Source organism: Arachis ipaensis, chromosome B7 (assembly GCF_059453495.1).
Source record: "Arachis ipaensis isolate K30076 ecotype BB chromosome B7, ASM5945349v1, whole genome shotgun sequence".
In the NCBI taxonomy this organism is placed as follows: domain Eukaryota; kingdom Viridiplantae; phylum Streptophyta; class Magnoliopsida; order Fabales; family Fabaceae; genus Arachis; species Arachis ipaensis.
Genome location: NC_142442.1, coordinates 14,863,157 through 14,881,113, shown reverse-complemented (window position 1 = coordinate 14,881,113; position 17,957 = coordinate 14,863,157). Strand labels below are relative to the sequence as shown.

Sequence of the window (17,957 nt, the reverse complement as noted above, 5' to 3'; positions counted from 1 at the left end):
TGTATATTAGCAGACTAATTAATAGTTAAATACGAGACTTTTTTAATTTGTAAATGTAAATTTTTATTCTTTTTAATTGAATATTTTAACAGTGTATTACCAGACCCAGAAAAAAAAGATAGAAGATTTGTCTTATAAATAGCCCACTAATTATACTTGTCACTCCCACAGCCACGGTTTCAGAGTATCCTCCACTTTCTCTGAGTTCGAATATATTGTCACTCCATGGTTACGCAGAGTGCTCCTTACTTTCTCCGAATCCACTAACAACAGCCACCGAAACCATCATGCTCTCCACTGCAACCGTCAACCCTTCAACCCCTTTCAACCACTCCCCAAATTACACTATTCGCCATATCCTCAACCTTCACTCTCTCCTCCCATCCACATTCTCACTACTATCCAAATCCAATCCCTATTCCTCTTTCTTCCCTTACAGACCCCTTTGCGTGTGCGCCAACGATTCCGCACAGCTCTTCGACTACGACTCAAAGCTCACCAAGGAGTCTATTGTCTCCCAGCACCTTAAGATGGCAATTGTCGGCTTTGGCAACTTCGGCCGGTTCCTTGCCGCCACATTGGTCTGCCAGGGCCATACCGTCCTCGCCTACTCCCGCTCTGACCATTCTGCCACAGCCAGAAAGCTTGGTGTATTGTTCTTCAAAAACCCCGACGACCTATGCGAGGAGCATCCCGAAGTGATCCTCCTCTGCTCTTCCATAATCTCAATGGAGCACGTGATCCTCACGCTCCCTCTCCAGTGCCTCAAGCGCAGCACTCTCTTCGTTGACCTCCTCTCCGTCGAAAAATTCCCCAAAGCTCCTCCTTGAGCTCCTCCCCTCCGATTTCGACGTCCTCTGCACTCATCCGATGTTCAGACCTAAGTCTGCGAGTGACAGATGGACTGGGCTCCCATTCGTCTTCGAGAAGCTTTGTATCCTGGACGAGGAGCATCGTGTTTCTCGCTGTGAGAAGTTTCTCAATGCGTTTGTTAGAGAAGGTTGCAAGATGGTGTAGATGAGTTGCGAGGATCACGATCGTTACGCCGCTGGTTCCCAGTTAATTACTCATACCGCTGGAAGGATTCTTGAAGGATTGATGCTTGAGTCGACGCCCATTAATACGAAAGGATACCAGAGTTTGTTGGGATTGATGGAGAACACTACTGGGGATAGCTTTGATTTGTATTTTGGTTTGTTCATGTTTAATAAGAATTCTTTGGAGATGCTGGAGAAGCTTGATTTGGCGTTTGTGGATCTCAGGAAGCAGGTCATTGCGTGGTTGCATCATGTGGTGAGGAATTAGTTGATGGAGAATGGTGAAAGGTTGCAGCAGCTGGATAGAAGTAACAGCCATGCACTGCTCCGTTGGGCTCAGAATGGATCTGCATTGTTGCATTCCATGTATTTTTTCAAGTATTTCATATTTGGAACTCAAAAAATCTCAAGGGTTTTTGCTACATTGTGTGAATATTTACTATTGATGTTTTAGAGAGTGCTCGTGTTTGTTGAGATTGAGAACAAGCAACTTAATCATTTTGATTCAGAAGGTCTTGTTCTTGTGATGGAAAAAGGGTTATTACATGATAATGATTAATGAGTAATGATGCTAATAATGCAAATCTAATGATGTTGCACAGCTAAGTAGTTCCGCTTCAAACAATTCTAGCCAGTTTGATAAGAACACAAAGCTCAAGTTTGCAATAGTTGGTTTTGGAAACTTTGCCCAGTTCCTTGCAAAAACTATAGTTAGTCAAGGTCATGAGGTTTTGGCATATTCTGGATCAGATGTAATACCCTAACTACCAAAGTACACACTTCCGGCTGTGCGACTTTGATAGATCGGACATTACGACGACTCTTATACTATTTAATACTAAAATATTAGCCTATTTAAAACTTTAAACCGTAATACTGATCGAAAAATACTTTTGCTATGTAACGCACATCCGTACATACAATACAACTTACAAAAACTCACAAGGAGTACATACATATGTACATATATATTAAATAATATTACAAGTATTAACCAATACATGTTATTCCGAAAATAAGTGAAAGAATCCGATACCTAATCAATATATAATAAGACAAAAATATCTTCTTAGGTGTCAAATTTGTCCAAATGGAATGGGGTTATTACCAAAACTAACTAATGCAATACGCACTGCTTACTTGATCCTAGGACGTTGGATTCTTTACAATGGGAACCAAATTATTTTTTAACTTTAGCGTAGGTTCATTCGTTTTGGTTGGAGACTTGGTTACTTGGTTTAACAACTTTTCGCTGCCTATTTTATTTAACTTTTTATAGGCTCTTTTACTAAAACTGACCTATGTTGTTTGTTTACCATACTTGATCAATAAAATTTTACAAATATCCAAGATAATTTTCAATAAAAAATACAAACACACCCTACCATTTTTTAAAAAAAAATTACACTATAAACCATTATCCATCAAAATTTTTCAAACACTTCTCCCCGTAAAGAAGTTTCAAAACTATTCTAGGAGTCTTGCGTTGGTGCCGCAAGCTGACATTTTTACTACTATACATTAGCCCTAAGCAAATAGAGTACTTATACTTACCTCGGAAAAAGTAAAAGAAAAAAAAATTGTGGTTGCACTGTAGTAATTGAGAATTTGAGATACATACCTTTCTCAATAATTACATGTTTATTCAAATCATAATCGCCAAATAAGTCAATTTTTTAATATTTATTTTATATTTAAATATATATCATACAAAAATATCTGATTTAACAGTTGATTTTGTATAATAATAATTAGTTCAAAAATTTATAACAGTTACTCAATTTAAATTAGCCAAATGCGCGCTAACAATATGACATGTTTAATAAATTTATATTGATCAAATATTAATTTACTTATCTGTTTAAATAAATATTAAAAATTTAAATTTTGTCTTATACATACAACATTAAATTTTTAAATAGAAATTAAATAAAAAAAATCCGATTCCTATTTATTTCATAAACAATTAAATGCAAACTTATATATGAATATAGTGTTTCAGACATTCAAATTAAATTAGACAAGTTATTCATGTATACAAAAAAGGGGTCAAGTTTTCATAGGCACGCGCATCACCTATACTGTGTCTGTATAGTAGCAGACTAATTAATAGTTAAATACGAGACTTTTTTAATTTATAAATGTAAATTTTCATTCTTTTTAATTGAATATTTTTACAGTGCATTACCAGACCCAGAAAAAAAAGGATAGAAGATTTGTCTTATAAATAGCCCACTCGTTGTACTAGTCACTCCCACAGCCACGGTTTCAGAGTATCATCCACTTTCTCTGAGTTCGAATATATTGTCACTCCATGGTTACGCAGAGTGCTCCTTACTTTCTCCGAATCCACTAACAATAGCCACCGAAACTATCATGCTCTCCACTGCAACCGTCAACCCTTCAACCCCTTTCAACCACTCCCCAAATTACACTATTCGCCATATCCTCAACCGTCACTCTCTCCTTCCATCCACATTCTCACTACTATCCAAACCCAATTCTTATTCCTCTTTCTTCCCTTACAGACCCCTCCGCGTGCGCGCCAACGACACCGCACAGCTCTTCGACTACGAGTCAAAGCTCGCCAAGGAGTCCATTGTCTCCCAACACCTTAAGATTGCAATTGTCGGCTTCGTCAACTTCGGCCGGTTCCTTGCCGCCACAATGGTCTGCCAGGGCCACACCGTCCTCGCCTACTCCCGCTCTAACCACTCTACCACAGCCAGAAAGCTTGGTGTTTTGTTCTTCCAAAACCCCGATGACCTATGTGAGGAGCATCCCGAAGTGATCCTCCTCTACTCCTCCATAATCTCAATGGAGCGCGTGATCCTCACGCTCCCTCTCCAGCGCCTCAAGCGCAGCACTCTCTTCGTTGACCTCCTCTCCGTCGAAAAATTCCCCAAAGCTCCTCCTTGAGCTCCTCCTCTCCGATTTCGACGTCTTCTGCACTCATCCGATGTTCGAACCTAAGTCCGTAAGCGACGGATTGACCGGCCTCCCATTCGTCTTCGAGAAGCTTTGTATCCGCGACGAGGAGCACCGTGTTTCTCGCTGTGAGAAGTTTCTCAATGCGTTTGTCAGAGAAGGTTGCAGGATGGTGGAGATGAGTTGCGAGGATCACGATCGTTACGCTGCTGGTTCGCAGTAAACTACTCATACCGTTGGAAGGATTCTTGAAGGATTGATGCTTGAGTCGACGCCCATTAATATGAAAGGATACCAGAGTTTGTTGGGATTGGTGGAGAACACTGCTGGGGATAGCTTTGATTTGTATTTTGGTTTGTTCATGTTTAATAAGAATTCTTTGGAGATGCTGGAGAAGCTTGATTTGGCGTTTGTGGATCTCAGGAAGTAAGTCATTGCGCAGTTGCATCATGTGGTGAGGAATTAGTTGATGGAGAACGGTGAAAGGTTGCAGCAGCTGGATGGAATTAACAGCCATGCACTTCTCCGTTGGGCTCGGAATGGATCTACATTGTTGCATTCCAGGTATTTTTCCAGGTATTTGATATTTGGAACTGAAAAAATCTCAACAGTTTTTCCTACATTGTGTGAATATTTGCTATTGATGTTTTAGAGAGTGCTCGTGTTTGTTGAGATTGAGAACAAGCAACTTAATCATTTTGATTCAGAAGGTCTTGTTCTTGTGATGGAAAAGGGGTTATTACATGATAATGATTAATGAGTAATGATGCTAATAATGCAGATCCAATGATGTTGCACAGCTAAGTAGTTCCGCTTCAAACAATTCTAGCCAGTTTGACGAGAAAACAAAGCTCAAGTTTGCAATAGTTGGTTTTGGAAACTTTGCCCAGTTCCTTGCAAAAACTATAGTTAGTCAAGGTCATGAGGTTTTGGCATATTCTTGATCAGATGTAATACCCTAACTACCAAAGTACACGCTTCCGGCTGCGCGACTTTGATAGATCGGACATTACGACGACTCTTATACTATTTAATACTAAAATATTAGCCTGTTTAAAAATTTAAACCGTAATACCGATCCAAAAATACTTTTGCCATGTAACGCACATCCGTACATACAATACAACTTACAAAAACTTACAAGGAGTACATACATATGTACATATATATTAAATAATATTACAAGTATTAACCAATACATGTTATTCCGAAAATAAGTGAAAGAATCCGATACCTGATCAATATATATAATAAGACAAAAATACCTTTTTAAGTGTCAAATTTGTCCAAATGGAATGGGGTTATTACCAAAACTAAGTAATGCAATACGCACCGCTTACTTGATCCTAGGACATTGGATTCTTTACAATGGGAACCAATATGCTTTTTAACTTTAGCGTAGGTTCATTCATTTTGGTTGGAGACTTGGTTACTTGGTTTAACAACTTTTCGCTGCCTATTTTATTTAACTTTTTATAGGCTCTTTTACTAAAACTGACCTACGTTGTTTGTTTACCATACTTGATCAATAAAATTTCACGAATATCCAAGATAATTTTCAATAAAAAATACAAACGCACACAACCATTTTTTTAAAAAAAATTACACTATAACCCATTATCCATCAAAATTTTTCAAACACTTCTCCCCGTAAAGAAGTTTCAAATCTATTCTAGGAGTCTTGTGTTGGTGCCGCAAGCTGACATTTTTATTACTATACATTAGCCCTAAGCAAATAGAGTACTTATACTTACCTCGAAAAAATTAAAAGAAAAAAAATTGTGGTTGCACTGTAGTAATTGAGAATTTGAGATACATACCTTTCTCAATAATTACATGTTTATTCAAATCATAACCGCCAAATTAGTCAATTTTTTTAATATTTATTTCATATTTAAATATATGTCATACACAAATATCTGATTTAACAGTTGATTTTGTATAATAATAATTAGTTCGAAAATATATAACAGTTACTCAATTTAAATTAGCCAAATGCGCGCTAACAATATGACATGTTTAATAAATTTATATTGATCAAATATTAATTTACTTATCTGTTTAAATAAATATTAAAAATTTAAATTTTGTCTTATATATACATACAACATTAAATTTTTAAATAGAAATTAAATAAAAAAATCCGATTCCTATTTATTTCGTAAACAATTAAATGCAAACTTATATATGAATATAGTGTTTCGGACATTCAAATTAAATTAGACAAGTTATTCATGTATACAAAAAAGGGGTCAAGTTTTCATAGGCACGCGCATCACCTATACTGTGTCTGTATAGTAGCAGACTAATTAATAGTTAAATACGAGACTTTTTTAATTTAAGCCAAATGCACGCTAACAATATGACATGTTTAATAAATTTATATTGATCAAATATTAATTTACTTATCTGTTTAAATAAATATTAAAAATTTAAATTTTGTCTTATATATACATACAACATTAAATTTTTAAATAGAAATTAAATAAAAAAATTCGATTCCTATTTATTTCGTAAACAATTAAATGCAAACTTATATATGAATATAGTGTTTCGGACATTCAAATTAAATTAGACAAGTTATTCATGTATACAAAAAAGGGGTCAAGTTTTCATAGGCACGCGCATCACCTATAGTGTGTCTGTATAGTAGCAGACTAATTAATAGTTAAATACGAGACTTTTTTAATTTGTAAATGTAAATTTTCATTCTTTTTAATTGAATATTTTTACAGTGTATTACCAGACCCAGAAAAAAAAGGATAGAAGATTTGTCTTATAAATAGCCCACTCGTTGTACTAGTCACTCCCACAGCCACGGTTTCAGAGTATCCTCCACTTTCTCTGAGTTCGAATATATTGTCACTCCATGGTTACGCAGAGTGCTCCTTACTTTCTCCGAATCCACTAACAACAGCCACCGAAACCATCATGCTCTCGACTGCAACCGTCAACCCTTCAACCATTTTCAACCACTCCCCAAATTACACTATTCGCCATATCCTCAACCGTCACTCTCTCCTCCCTTCCACATTCTCACTACTATCCAAATCCAATCCCTATTCCTCTTTCTTCCCTTACAGACCCCTCTGCGTGCGCGCCAACGATTCCGCACAGCTCTTCGACTATGAGTCAAAGCTCACCAAGGAGTCCATTGTCTCCCAGCACCTTAAGATTGCAATTGTCGGCTTTGGCAACTTCGGCCGGTTCCTTGCCGCCACATTGGTCTGCCAGGGCCACAGCGTCCTCGCCTACTCCTACTCTGACCACTCTGCCACAGCCAGAAACTTGGTGTATTGTTCTTCCAAAACCCCGACAACCTATGCGAGGAGCATCCCGAAGTGATCCTCCTCTGCTCCTCCATAATCTCAATGGAGCGCGTGATCCTCACGCTTCCTCTCCAGCTGCTCAAGCGCAGCACTCTCTTCGTTGACCTCCTCTCTGTCGAAAAATTCCCCAAAGCTCCTCCTTGAGCTCCTCCCCTCCGATTTCGACGTCCTCTGCACTCATTCGATGTTCGGACCTAAGTTCGCAAGTGACGGATGGACCGGCCTCTCATTCGTCTTCAAGAAGCTTCGTATCCTGGACGAGGAGCACCGTGTTTCTCGCTGTGAGAAGTTTCTCAATGCGTTTTTCAGAGAAGGTTGCAGGATGGTGGAGATGAGTTGCGAGGATCACGATCGTTACGCCGCTGGTTCGCAGTAAACTACTCATACCGTTGGAAGGATTCTTGAAGGGTTGATGCTTGAGTCGACGCCCATTAATACAAAAGGATACCAGAGTTTGTTGGGATTGGTGGAGAACACTGCTGGGGATAGCTTTGATTTGTATTTTGGTTTGTTCATGTTTAATAAGAATTCTTTGGAGATGCTGGAGAAGCTTGATTTGGCGTTTTTGGATCTCAGGAAGCAGGCCATTGCGCGGTTGCATCATGTGGTGAGGAATTAGTTGATGGAGAACGGTGAAAGGTTGCAGCAGCTGGATGGAAGTAACAGCTATGCACTGCTCCGTTGGGCTCGAAATAAATCTGCATTATTGCCTTCCAGGTATTTTTCCAGGTATTTGATATTTGGAACTGAAAAATCTCAAGGGTTTTTGCTACATTGTGTGAATATTTGCTATTGATGTTTTAGAGAGTGCTCGTGTTTGTTGAGATTGAGAACAAACAACTTAATCATTTTGATTCGGAAGGTGTTGTTCTTGTGATGGAAAAAGGGTTATTACATGATAATGTTTAATGAGTAATGATGCTAATAATGCAGATCTAATAATATTGCACAGCTAAGTAGTTCCGCTTCAAACAATTCTAGCCAGTTTGATGAGAAAACAAAGCTCAAGTTTGCAATAGTTGGTTTTGGAAACTTTGCCCAGATCCTTGCAAAAACTATAGTTAGTCAAGGTCATGAGGTTTTGGCGTATTCTAGATCAGATGTAATACCCTAACTACCAAAGTACACGCTTCCGACTGCGCGACTTTGATAGATCGGACATTACGACGACTCTTATACTATTTAATACTAAAATATTAGCCTATTTAAAACTTTAAACCGTAATACCGATCCAAAAATACTTTTGCTATGTAACTCACATCCGTACATACAATACAACTTACAAAAACTCACAAGGAGTACATACATATGTACATATATATTAAATAATATTACAAGCATTAACCAATACACGTTATTCCGAAAATAAGTGAAAGAATCCGATACCTAATCAATATATATAATAAGACAAAAATATCTTTTTAGGTGTCAAATTTATCCAAATGGAATGGACTTATTACCAAAACTAAGTAATGGAATGCGCACCGCTTACTTGATCCTAGGACTTTGGATTCTTTACAATGGGAACCAAATTATTTTTTTAACTTTAGCGTGGGTTTATTTATTTTGGTTGGAGACTTGGTTACTTGGTTTAACAACGTTTCGCTGTCTAGTTTTATTTAATTTTTTATAGGCTATTTTACTAATACTGACCTACGTTGTTTGTTTACCATACTTGATCAATAAAATTTCACGAATATCCCAGATAATTTTCAATAAAAAAATACAAACACACCCCACCATTTTTTTTAAAAAAATTACACTATAACCCATTATCCATAAAAAATTTTCAAGCACTTCTCCCTATAAAGAAGTTTCAAATCAATTCTAGGAGTCTTGCATTGGTGCCACAAGCTGACATTTTTACTACTATAAATTAGCCCTAAGCAAATAGAGTACTTATACTTACCTCAGAAAAATTAAAAGAAAAAAATTTGAGGTTGCATTGTAATAATTGAGAATTTTAGATACATACCTTTCTCAATAATTACATGTTTATTCAAATCATAACCCCCAAATTAGTCAATTTTTTAATATTTATTTTATATTTAAATATATATCATACACAAATATCTGATTTAACAGTTGATTTTGTATAATAATAATTAGTTCAAAAATTTATAACAGTTACTCAATTTAAATTAGCCAAGTGCGTGCTAACAATATGACATGTTTAATAAATTTATATTGATCAAATATTAATTTACTTATCTGTTTAAATAAATAATAAAAATTTAAATTTTGTCTTATATATACATATAACAATAAATTTTTAAATAGAAATTAAATAAAAAAATCAGATTCCTACTTATTTCGTAAACAATTAAAAATGTAAACTTATATATGAATATAGTGTTTCGGATAGTCAAATTAAATTAGACAAGTTATTTATGTAAACAAAAAAGGGGTCAAGTTTTCATAGGCACGTGCATCACCTATACTGTGTCTGTATAGTAGCAGACTAATTAATAGTTAAATATGAGACTTTTTTAATTTGTAATTGCAAATCTTCATTCTTTTTAATTGAATATTTTAACAGTGCATTACCAGACCCAGGAAAAAAAGGATAGAAGATTTGTCTTATAAATAGCCCACTCATTATACTTGGCACTCATTATACTTGGCACTCATTATACTTGGCACGCGCATCACCTATATTGTGTCTGTATAGTAGCAGACTAATTAATAGTTAAATATGAGACTTTTTTAATTTGTAATTTCAAATCTTCATTCTTTTTAATTGAATATTTTAACAGTGCATTACCAGACCCAGAAAAAAAAGGATAGAAGATCTGTCTTATAAATAGCCCACTCATTATACTTGGCACTCCCACAGCCACGATTTCAGAGTATCCTCCACTTTCTCTAAGTCCGAATATATTGTCACTCCATGGTTACACAGAGTGCTCCTTACTTTCTCCGAATCCACTAACAACAGCCATCGAAGCCATCATGCTCTCCACTACAACCCTAAACCCTTCAACCCCTTTCAACCACTCCCCAAATTACACTATTCGGCATATCCTCAACCGTCACTCTCTCCTCCCATCCACGTTCTCACTACTATCCAAATCCAATCCCTATTCTTCTTCCTTCCCTTACACACCCCTCCGCGTGCGCGCCAACGGTGCCGCACAGCTCTTCGACTACGAGTCAAAGCTCACCAAGGAGTCCATTGTCTCCCAGCACCTTAAGATTGTAATTGTTGGCTTCAGCAACTTCGGCTGGTTCCTTGCTGCCGCATTGGTTCGCCAGGGCCACAGCGTCCTCGCCTACTCCCGCTTTGACCACTCTGCCACAGCCAGAAAGCTTGGTGTATTGTTCTTCCAAAACCCCGACGACCTATGCGAGCAGCATCCCAAAGTGATCCTCCTCTGCTCCTCCATAATCTCAACGGAGCGCGTGATCCTCACCCTCCCTCTCCAGCGCCTCAAGCGCAACACTCTCTTTGTTGACCTCCTCTCCGTCGAAGAATTCCATGAAGCTCCTCCTTGAGCTCCTCCCCTTCGATTTCGACGTCTTTTGCACTCATCCGATGTTCGGACATAAGTTCGCAAGTGACGGATGGACCGGCATCCCATTCGTCTTCGAGAAGGTTCGTATCCTGGACGAGGAGCACCGTGTTTCTCGCTGTGAGAAGTTTCTCAATGCGTTTGTCAGAGAAGGTTGCAGGATGGTGGAGATGAGTTGCGAGGATCACGATCGTTACGCCGCTGGTTCGCAGTTAATTACTCATACCGTTGGAAGGATTCTTGAAGGATTGATGCTTGAGTCGACGCTCATTAATACGAAAGGATACCAGAGTTTGTTGGGATTGGTGGAGAACACTGCTGGGGATAGCTTTGATTTGTATTGTGGTTTGTTCATGTTTAATAAGAATTCTTTGGAGATGCTGTAGAAGCTTGATTTGGCATTTGAGGATCTCAAGAAACAGCTCATTGCGCAGTTGCATCATGTGGTGAGGAATTAGTTGATGGAGAACGGTGAAAGGTTACTGCAGCTGGATGGAAATAACAGCCATGCACTGCTTCGTTGGGCTCGTAATGGATCTGCATTGTTGCATTCTAGGTATTTTTCAGGTATTTGATATTTGGAATTTGAAAAAATCTCAAGGGTTTTTGCTACATTGTGTGAATATTTGCTATTGATGTTTTAGAGAGTGCTCGTGTTTGTTAAGATTGAGAACAAGCAACTTAATCATTTTGATTCGGAAGGTGTTGTTCTTGTGATAGAAAAAGGGTTATTACATGATAATGATTAATGAGTAATGATGCTAATAATGCAGATCCAATGATGTTGCACAGCTAAGTAGTTCCGCTTCATACAATTCTAGCCAGTTTGATGAGAACACAAAGCTCAAGTTTGCAATAGTTTGTTTTGGAAACTTTGCCCAGTTCCTTGCAAAAACTATAGTTAGTCAAGGTCATGAGGTTTTGGCATATTCTAGATCAGATGTAATACCCTAACTACCAAAATACACGCTTCTGGCTGCGCGACTCTAATAGATCGGACATTACGACGACTCTTATACTATTTAATACTAAAATATGAGCTTGTTTAAAACTTTAAACCGCAATACCGATCCAAAAATACTTGTGCTATGTAACACACATCCGTACATACAATACAACTTACAAAAACTCACAAGGAGTACATACATATGTACATATATATTAAATAATATTACAAGCATTAACCAATACACGTTATTCCGAAAATAAGTGAAAGAATCCGATACCTGATCAATATATATAATAAGACAAAAATATCTTTTTAGGTGTCAAATTTGTTCAAATGGAATGGGGTTATTACCAAAACTAAGTAATGGAATGTGCACCGCTTACTTGATCCTAGGACTTTGGATTCTTTACAATGGGAACCAAATTGTTTTTTTAACTTTAGAGTGGGTTCATTCATTTTGGTTGGAGACTTGGTTACTTGGTTTAACAACGTTTTGCTGCCTAGTTTTATTTAATTTTTTATAAGCTCTTTTACTAATACTGACCTACGTTGTTTGTGACAAAGTTAGAATTGGGAATGAAGAATCCAGAGTATTGCGATGTTATCGGTTTCTTGACATTTTTGCTAGTGAAGGATGTCGGATGGTTGAAATGTCTTGTGCTGAACATGATTGGCATGTAGCTGGATCCCAGTTTGTTATACACACAACAGGAAGAATTTTAGAAAAATTGGAGTTAGGGACAACACCAATTAACACAAAGGGTTATGAAACTTTGTTGACTTTGGTGGAAAATACCATGGGGGATAGTTTTGATCTGTACTATGGTTTATTCTTGTATAATTTAAATGCCATGGAGCAACTAGAAAGATTCCATTTGGCTTTTGAATCATTGAAGAAGCAGCTTTTCAACCAATTGCATAGTATCTACCGAAAACAACTACTTGAAGATGAAGAACAGATCCTTGCTTTGCCAGAGAGGTTTATACTGCCAGAGAAATATGAAGACAGTGATGCGTCATCACCTCTTTCAAAAACTGTAGACACCAAAGGAATTTATGCCGAAGATTTCCATCCCATTGGTTAGCATTGTAAGCCGCATAGTAGGTTTAAATAAATCTGTTAATTCTAAAACTAGGGTAACACTTTTTGTCTTTATTGATTTATTTTTATTCATTTATACTAAACTTCAATACTGGCAATATGGGTTGTGGCAATATGGGTTGTCTGAATGATTCTATAACCCATTATTCTAAAATCTTAAGCTAAGCAATTAAGTTCAATCATATAAAAGTAACAATGCATCAACATTCTTTAATATACACAAGTGCACTTGGTTATTTATCAGAAAATTAGTGAAAATGATGGACTATGCTGAAAAATTGTTAAGGGCGTCTGAAGATGGACAGAGTGTCCATATTGTGTCTGATACACAAAATTTATATGACATTTTTTTTGCTCAACTTTTTCGTTTGTATACGCTGCTGGGGCACCTACGTTCTAAAGCGGTAGATGATTTTAAGGCAAAGCTAGAGCAATCACTGAACAACGGAGAAGGATTTGCTTCATCTGTTCACATGTGGACTGAGTCTATTATGCTAGAGTTTGAAAAAGGATCTACTGGTAAATAGTCTGATAGAATGCCTTCTTTGCAGATACATTGTCACTTGTAACTTTATTTGTATATTCTAGAATTTATTGCCAAATCTCAAATGCTATGTTTTCCACCATTAGTTAATAATACATCACTCCACACATATGGAGAATTCAAGTACTTTAAATGGAGAAAAAAGCGATAAGCAGTAACATTGTTTGATTTATATCAAGTTCTTTAAAGATTTGGATGGTATCAGTTTCCTTGTCATTGTGTCAAGGACGTGCATGAATCATTAATGATAGATACTTTTTTATGTTCCTATTTTCTCAAATGAGTTACATTAGCATCTTATGATCGTATTTTCTCACATTAAAGATACGTATTCTCTCATATGGATTTACTTGAAATCTCTTTCCTTCTTGGTAATCATGTAAAACTTTCATATTGCTGGTGAATTGCTCACTTCTATTTGGTGCTTTTGTAATTTTGTTTGTACATTCCAGATGCTACTGTGAGACAGGCTAGTTGGAGTGCATCAAAAGTTAGAGACAAACTGCGTCGGGATATTGAGTCACATGCTTCATCATACGTGACACAAAGTTATCAGAAATAACAACATAATTAAAATTTCCAATAAAGAAGCTTGTATTTCTGGTTTTGAATAAGGAAGCTTCTTAAACATGAGACTAAAGCTGTCGTATCAAAACTTTCAGCTTGTATTTCTGGTTTTGAATTGGATGAAGAAACAGTTGAAAGAATGCAACACAGCTTAAGGGACTATGTGAAACAAATAGTGGAAAATAAAGCAAAAGAAGAGTCAGGGAAGATTCTGATTCGTATGAAGGATAGGTAACAATATTCTAAATATAAATCTTGTCAATTCTTTAATCTATGTACCAATCATGTGTCTGTGTTGCAATTTGCAAGATTTATTTTATAAACTGATTGATTTTTGGAGTTTGGAAATTGGATAGTTGTAAGGATTGAAACTAGTCATGATGCTTTGCTATTGGTGCACGAAATTGTGATGTCCAGGCTCGAACAATCCCTGGTAACGTGAGCAACATGGTACGCGCAATCGTGATTACACTTTAATTATGTAAAATTCATGGCTCTTTCTTTCCCTGGCAATGGCGCCAAGAACATGGTGCCAATACCATGGTTCACAACTTCGATACAACTAACCAGCAAGTGCACTGGGTCGTCCAAGTAATACCTTACGTGAGTAAGGGTCGAATCCCACGGAGATTGTTGGTATGAAGCAAGCTATGGTCACCTTGCAAATCTTAGTCAGGCAGATATAAAATGGTGATTGGGTTTTCAAAAATAGATAATAAAATAAGGATAGAAATACTTATGTAAATCATTGGTGAGAGTTTCAGATAAGCGTATGGAGATGCTTTCGTTCCTCTGAACCTCTGCTTTCCTGCTATCTCCATCCAGTCAGTCTTACTCCTTTCCATGGCTGGCTTTATGCAAGGGCATCACCGTTGTCAGTGGCTACATCCCCTCCTCTCAGTGAATAATATGCTCACGCACCCTGTCACGGCACGGCTATTCATCTGTCGGTTCCCGATCATGCTGGAATAGGATTCACCCTCCTTTTGCGTCTGTCACTAACGCCCAGCACTCGCGTGTTTGAAGCTCGTCACAGTCATTCAATCATTGAATCCTACTCGGAATACCACAGACAAGGTTTATACTTTTCGGATTCTCTTGAATGCCGCCATCATTCTAGCTTACGCCACGAAGATTCTGGTTAGGAGATCTAAGAGATATTCATTCTAGCTTATTTCATGTAGAACGGAAGTGTTTGTCAGGCACGTGTTCATAGGGGAGAATGGTGATGAGCGTCACACATAATCATCACCTTCATCACGTTCTTGGGTGCGAATGGATATCTTAGAAGCGAAATAAGATGAATTGAATAGAAAACAGTAGTACTTTGCATTAATCTTTGAGGAACAGCAGAGCTCCACACCTTAATCTATGGAGTGTAGAAATTCTACCGTTAAAAATACATAAGTGAAAGTCCAGGCATGGCCGAGAGGCCAGCCCTCTGATCTAAGAACCAGACGTCCAAAAATGGTTTACACTGATCAAAGATGCCTAATACAATAGTAAAAGGTCCTATTTATAATAAACTAGCTACTAGGGTTTACATGAGTAAGTATTTGATGCATAAATCCACTTCCTGGGCCCACTTGGTGTGTGTTTGGGCTGAGCTTGAGTGTTGTACGTGTAGAGGTCCTTCTTGGAGTTGAACGTCAGTTTTTGTGCCAGTTTGGGCGTTCAACTCTGGTTTTGGCTCCTTATCTGGCGCTGGACGCCAGATTTGGGTAGAAAGATGGCGTTGAACGCCAGTTTACGTCATTTATTCTTGGACAAAGTATGGACTATTATACATTGCTGGAAAGCCCTGGATATCTATTTTCCAACGCAATTGGAAGCGCGCCATTTCGAGTTCTGTAGCTCCAGAAAATCCACTTTGAGTGCAGGGAGGTCAGAATCCAACAGTATCAGCAGTCCTTCTTCAACCTCTGAATCTGATTTCTGCTCAAGTCCCTCAATTTCAGCCAGAAAATACCTGAAATCACAGAAAAACACACAAACTCATAGTAAAGTCCAGAAATGTGAATTTAACATAAAAACTAATGAAAACATCCCTAAAAGTAACTAAATCCTACTAAAAATATACTAAAAACAATGCCAAAAAGCGTATAAATTATCCGCTCATCAGCTATGTATTTGTGAAGTTCTTGAATGATATAGGAGTGCCAGAATTTTTTTGTTCAGGACAAGAAATTAGGATAAATTATTAAAAATAATTGTTAATCACTGTCAATCCCCGGGAATGACGCCAAAAACTTGGTGCAGAATTTATAACCCACAAACTAATCGGCAAGTGCACCGGGTCGTACCAAGTAGTACTTCAAGTGAATGAGAGTCGATCCCATGAGAATTGATGGACTAGGCAACAATGGTTAAATTATTTACTTAGTTAGACAAACAGAAAATGGTGTTTAAAGGTTCAAAAGCATTAACAATAATTCAGAATATCAGAAAGCAAGCAGTAAACAGGTTGTGAATAATATATGGAGAAATAGTTAAGGCTTCAGAGTTATCTATTTTCCAAATTGACTTTTCTTACTAACTATTTTAATCATGCAAGATTTAATTCGTGGCAAACTGTATGTGACTAAACCCTAATTTCTTAGACCTTTTTAGTCTCCTCTAAAATTCATCAACCGCCAATTCCTTGGTCACTTAATTCCAATTAGAGGGTGAAGCTCAGTTCTAGTTTATATGCCACAGAAATCCTAATTACCCAAATATAAGAGGATTATATGTCATGTATCCCGTTAAGTCCAGATAATTAGAAATTTAGGAGAATATATTTTCAAGCTATTGTTCAAGTAAAGAGCTTTTGCAAGTTATACAAGAACTTAATTAGAACCAAGGCTATACTTCCGTTCTACCCAGATTCATAAAATAAAGAACGAAAACAATTCTTGAATTATAAATTAGTACATAAATTAAAATAGAAAAGTAATAGTATCAATCCATACAATAGACAGAGCTCCTAACCTTAACAGTGGAGGCTTAGCTCCTCATGGTTCAAAGAGAAAATTAGGATTCTGAAAAAATGTAAATTGCGGAATGAGGTCAAAGAGAAAAGAAGAGCCCAAAGAGCTGATTCTTTTCCTTTTTATATCTAATCCTAATTAATGTAAATTATATTTCCTAAAACTAAATAATATCTTTTCCTATTTTAAAATAAAAATTAAAGTTTAATAAAGAATCAATCAAACAATCCATGAGAGCCTTGTAAGTGTAGGGACCACTTGGCTTCACTAAATTCCACGCCTAACTTGGCAAAGAGCTGCGCCTTACTTGAGGGATGCAATGAGGAAAGGCGTGTTGAGCTCATGTGCTGCGCCTTACTTGAAGATTTGTTGCGCCTTACTTGAGGGGTCAAGGCAATTGTTGCGTGTTGTTGTTAATGTCATGCGCCTAACTTGAGAAATCTCAAGTTAGGCGCAGCCTTGGCCGAACTCCTGGGACGCCTCTCTTTCATCATGGCGCCTAACTTGAGAAAGTTAGGCGCAGCCTTGGCAGCTTTGGTCAAAGGAGTATAGTTCATCTTGGCGCCTAACTTGAGAATTCTCAAGTTAGGCGCCACCCTTGCTGACTTGGTGGAAAAGAAGTATGAACTATTATACATCGTTGGAAAGCTCTGAAAGTTAGCTTTTCAATGCCACTAGAATCACGTCCATTGAACCTTTGTAGCTCGAGTTATTCAGATTTGAGGGCAAAGAGGTCATGGTTGACAGCATCATTCACCTTCTTCTCTTTTTCTGTGGAAACTTCATCAAATCCAGCCGAATGCTACCTAAAATAAATAGAGTTGCACACGACTCAAAGTAGCATCCATAGTGGCTAAAAGATAATTTATTCTTGAATAAACTCACAAATTGAATGCAAATTCTCTGGAAAAAGATAGGAAAGATGCTCACGCATCAGCAAACAAGTCAATGAAAAAGGCATATGGTCTAGTGGAAGATGTCCTAGTAAATGTTGAAAACCTTTACATTCCTGCCGACTTT

General features: G+C 37.3%; 2 pseudogenes; both read left to right on the top strand.

Annotated features, from left to right (window-relative positions):
* The first annotated feature begins 287 nt into the window (after positions 1–287).
* Positions 288–4,431, top strand: LOC107606763 (arogenate dehydrogenase 1, chloroplastic pseudogene; annotated as a pseudogene).
* Positions 4,432–4,434: 3 nt separating this feature from the next.
* On the top strand, positions 4,435–12,840 carry LOC107606762 (arogenate dehydrogenase 1, chloroplastic-like; annotated as a pseudogene).
* The last annotated feature ends 5,117 nt before the right edge of the window (positions 12,841–17,957 follow it).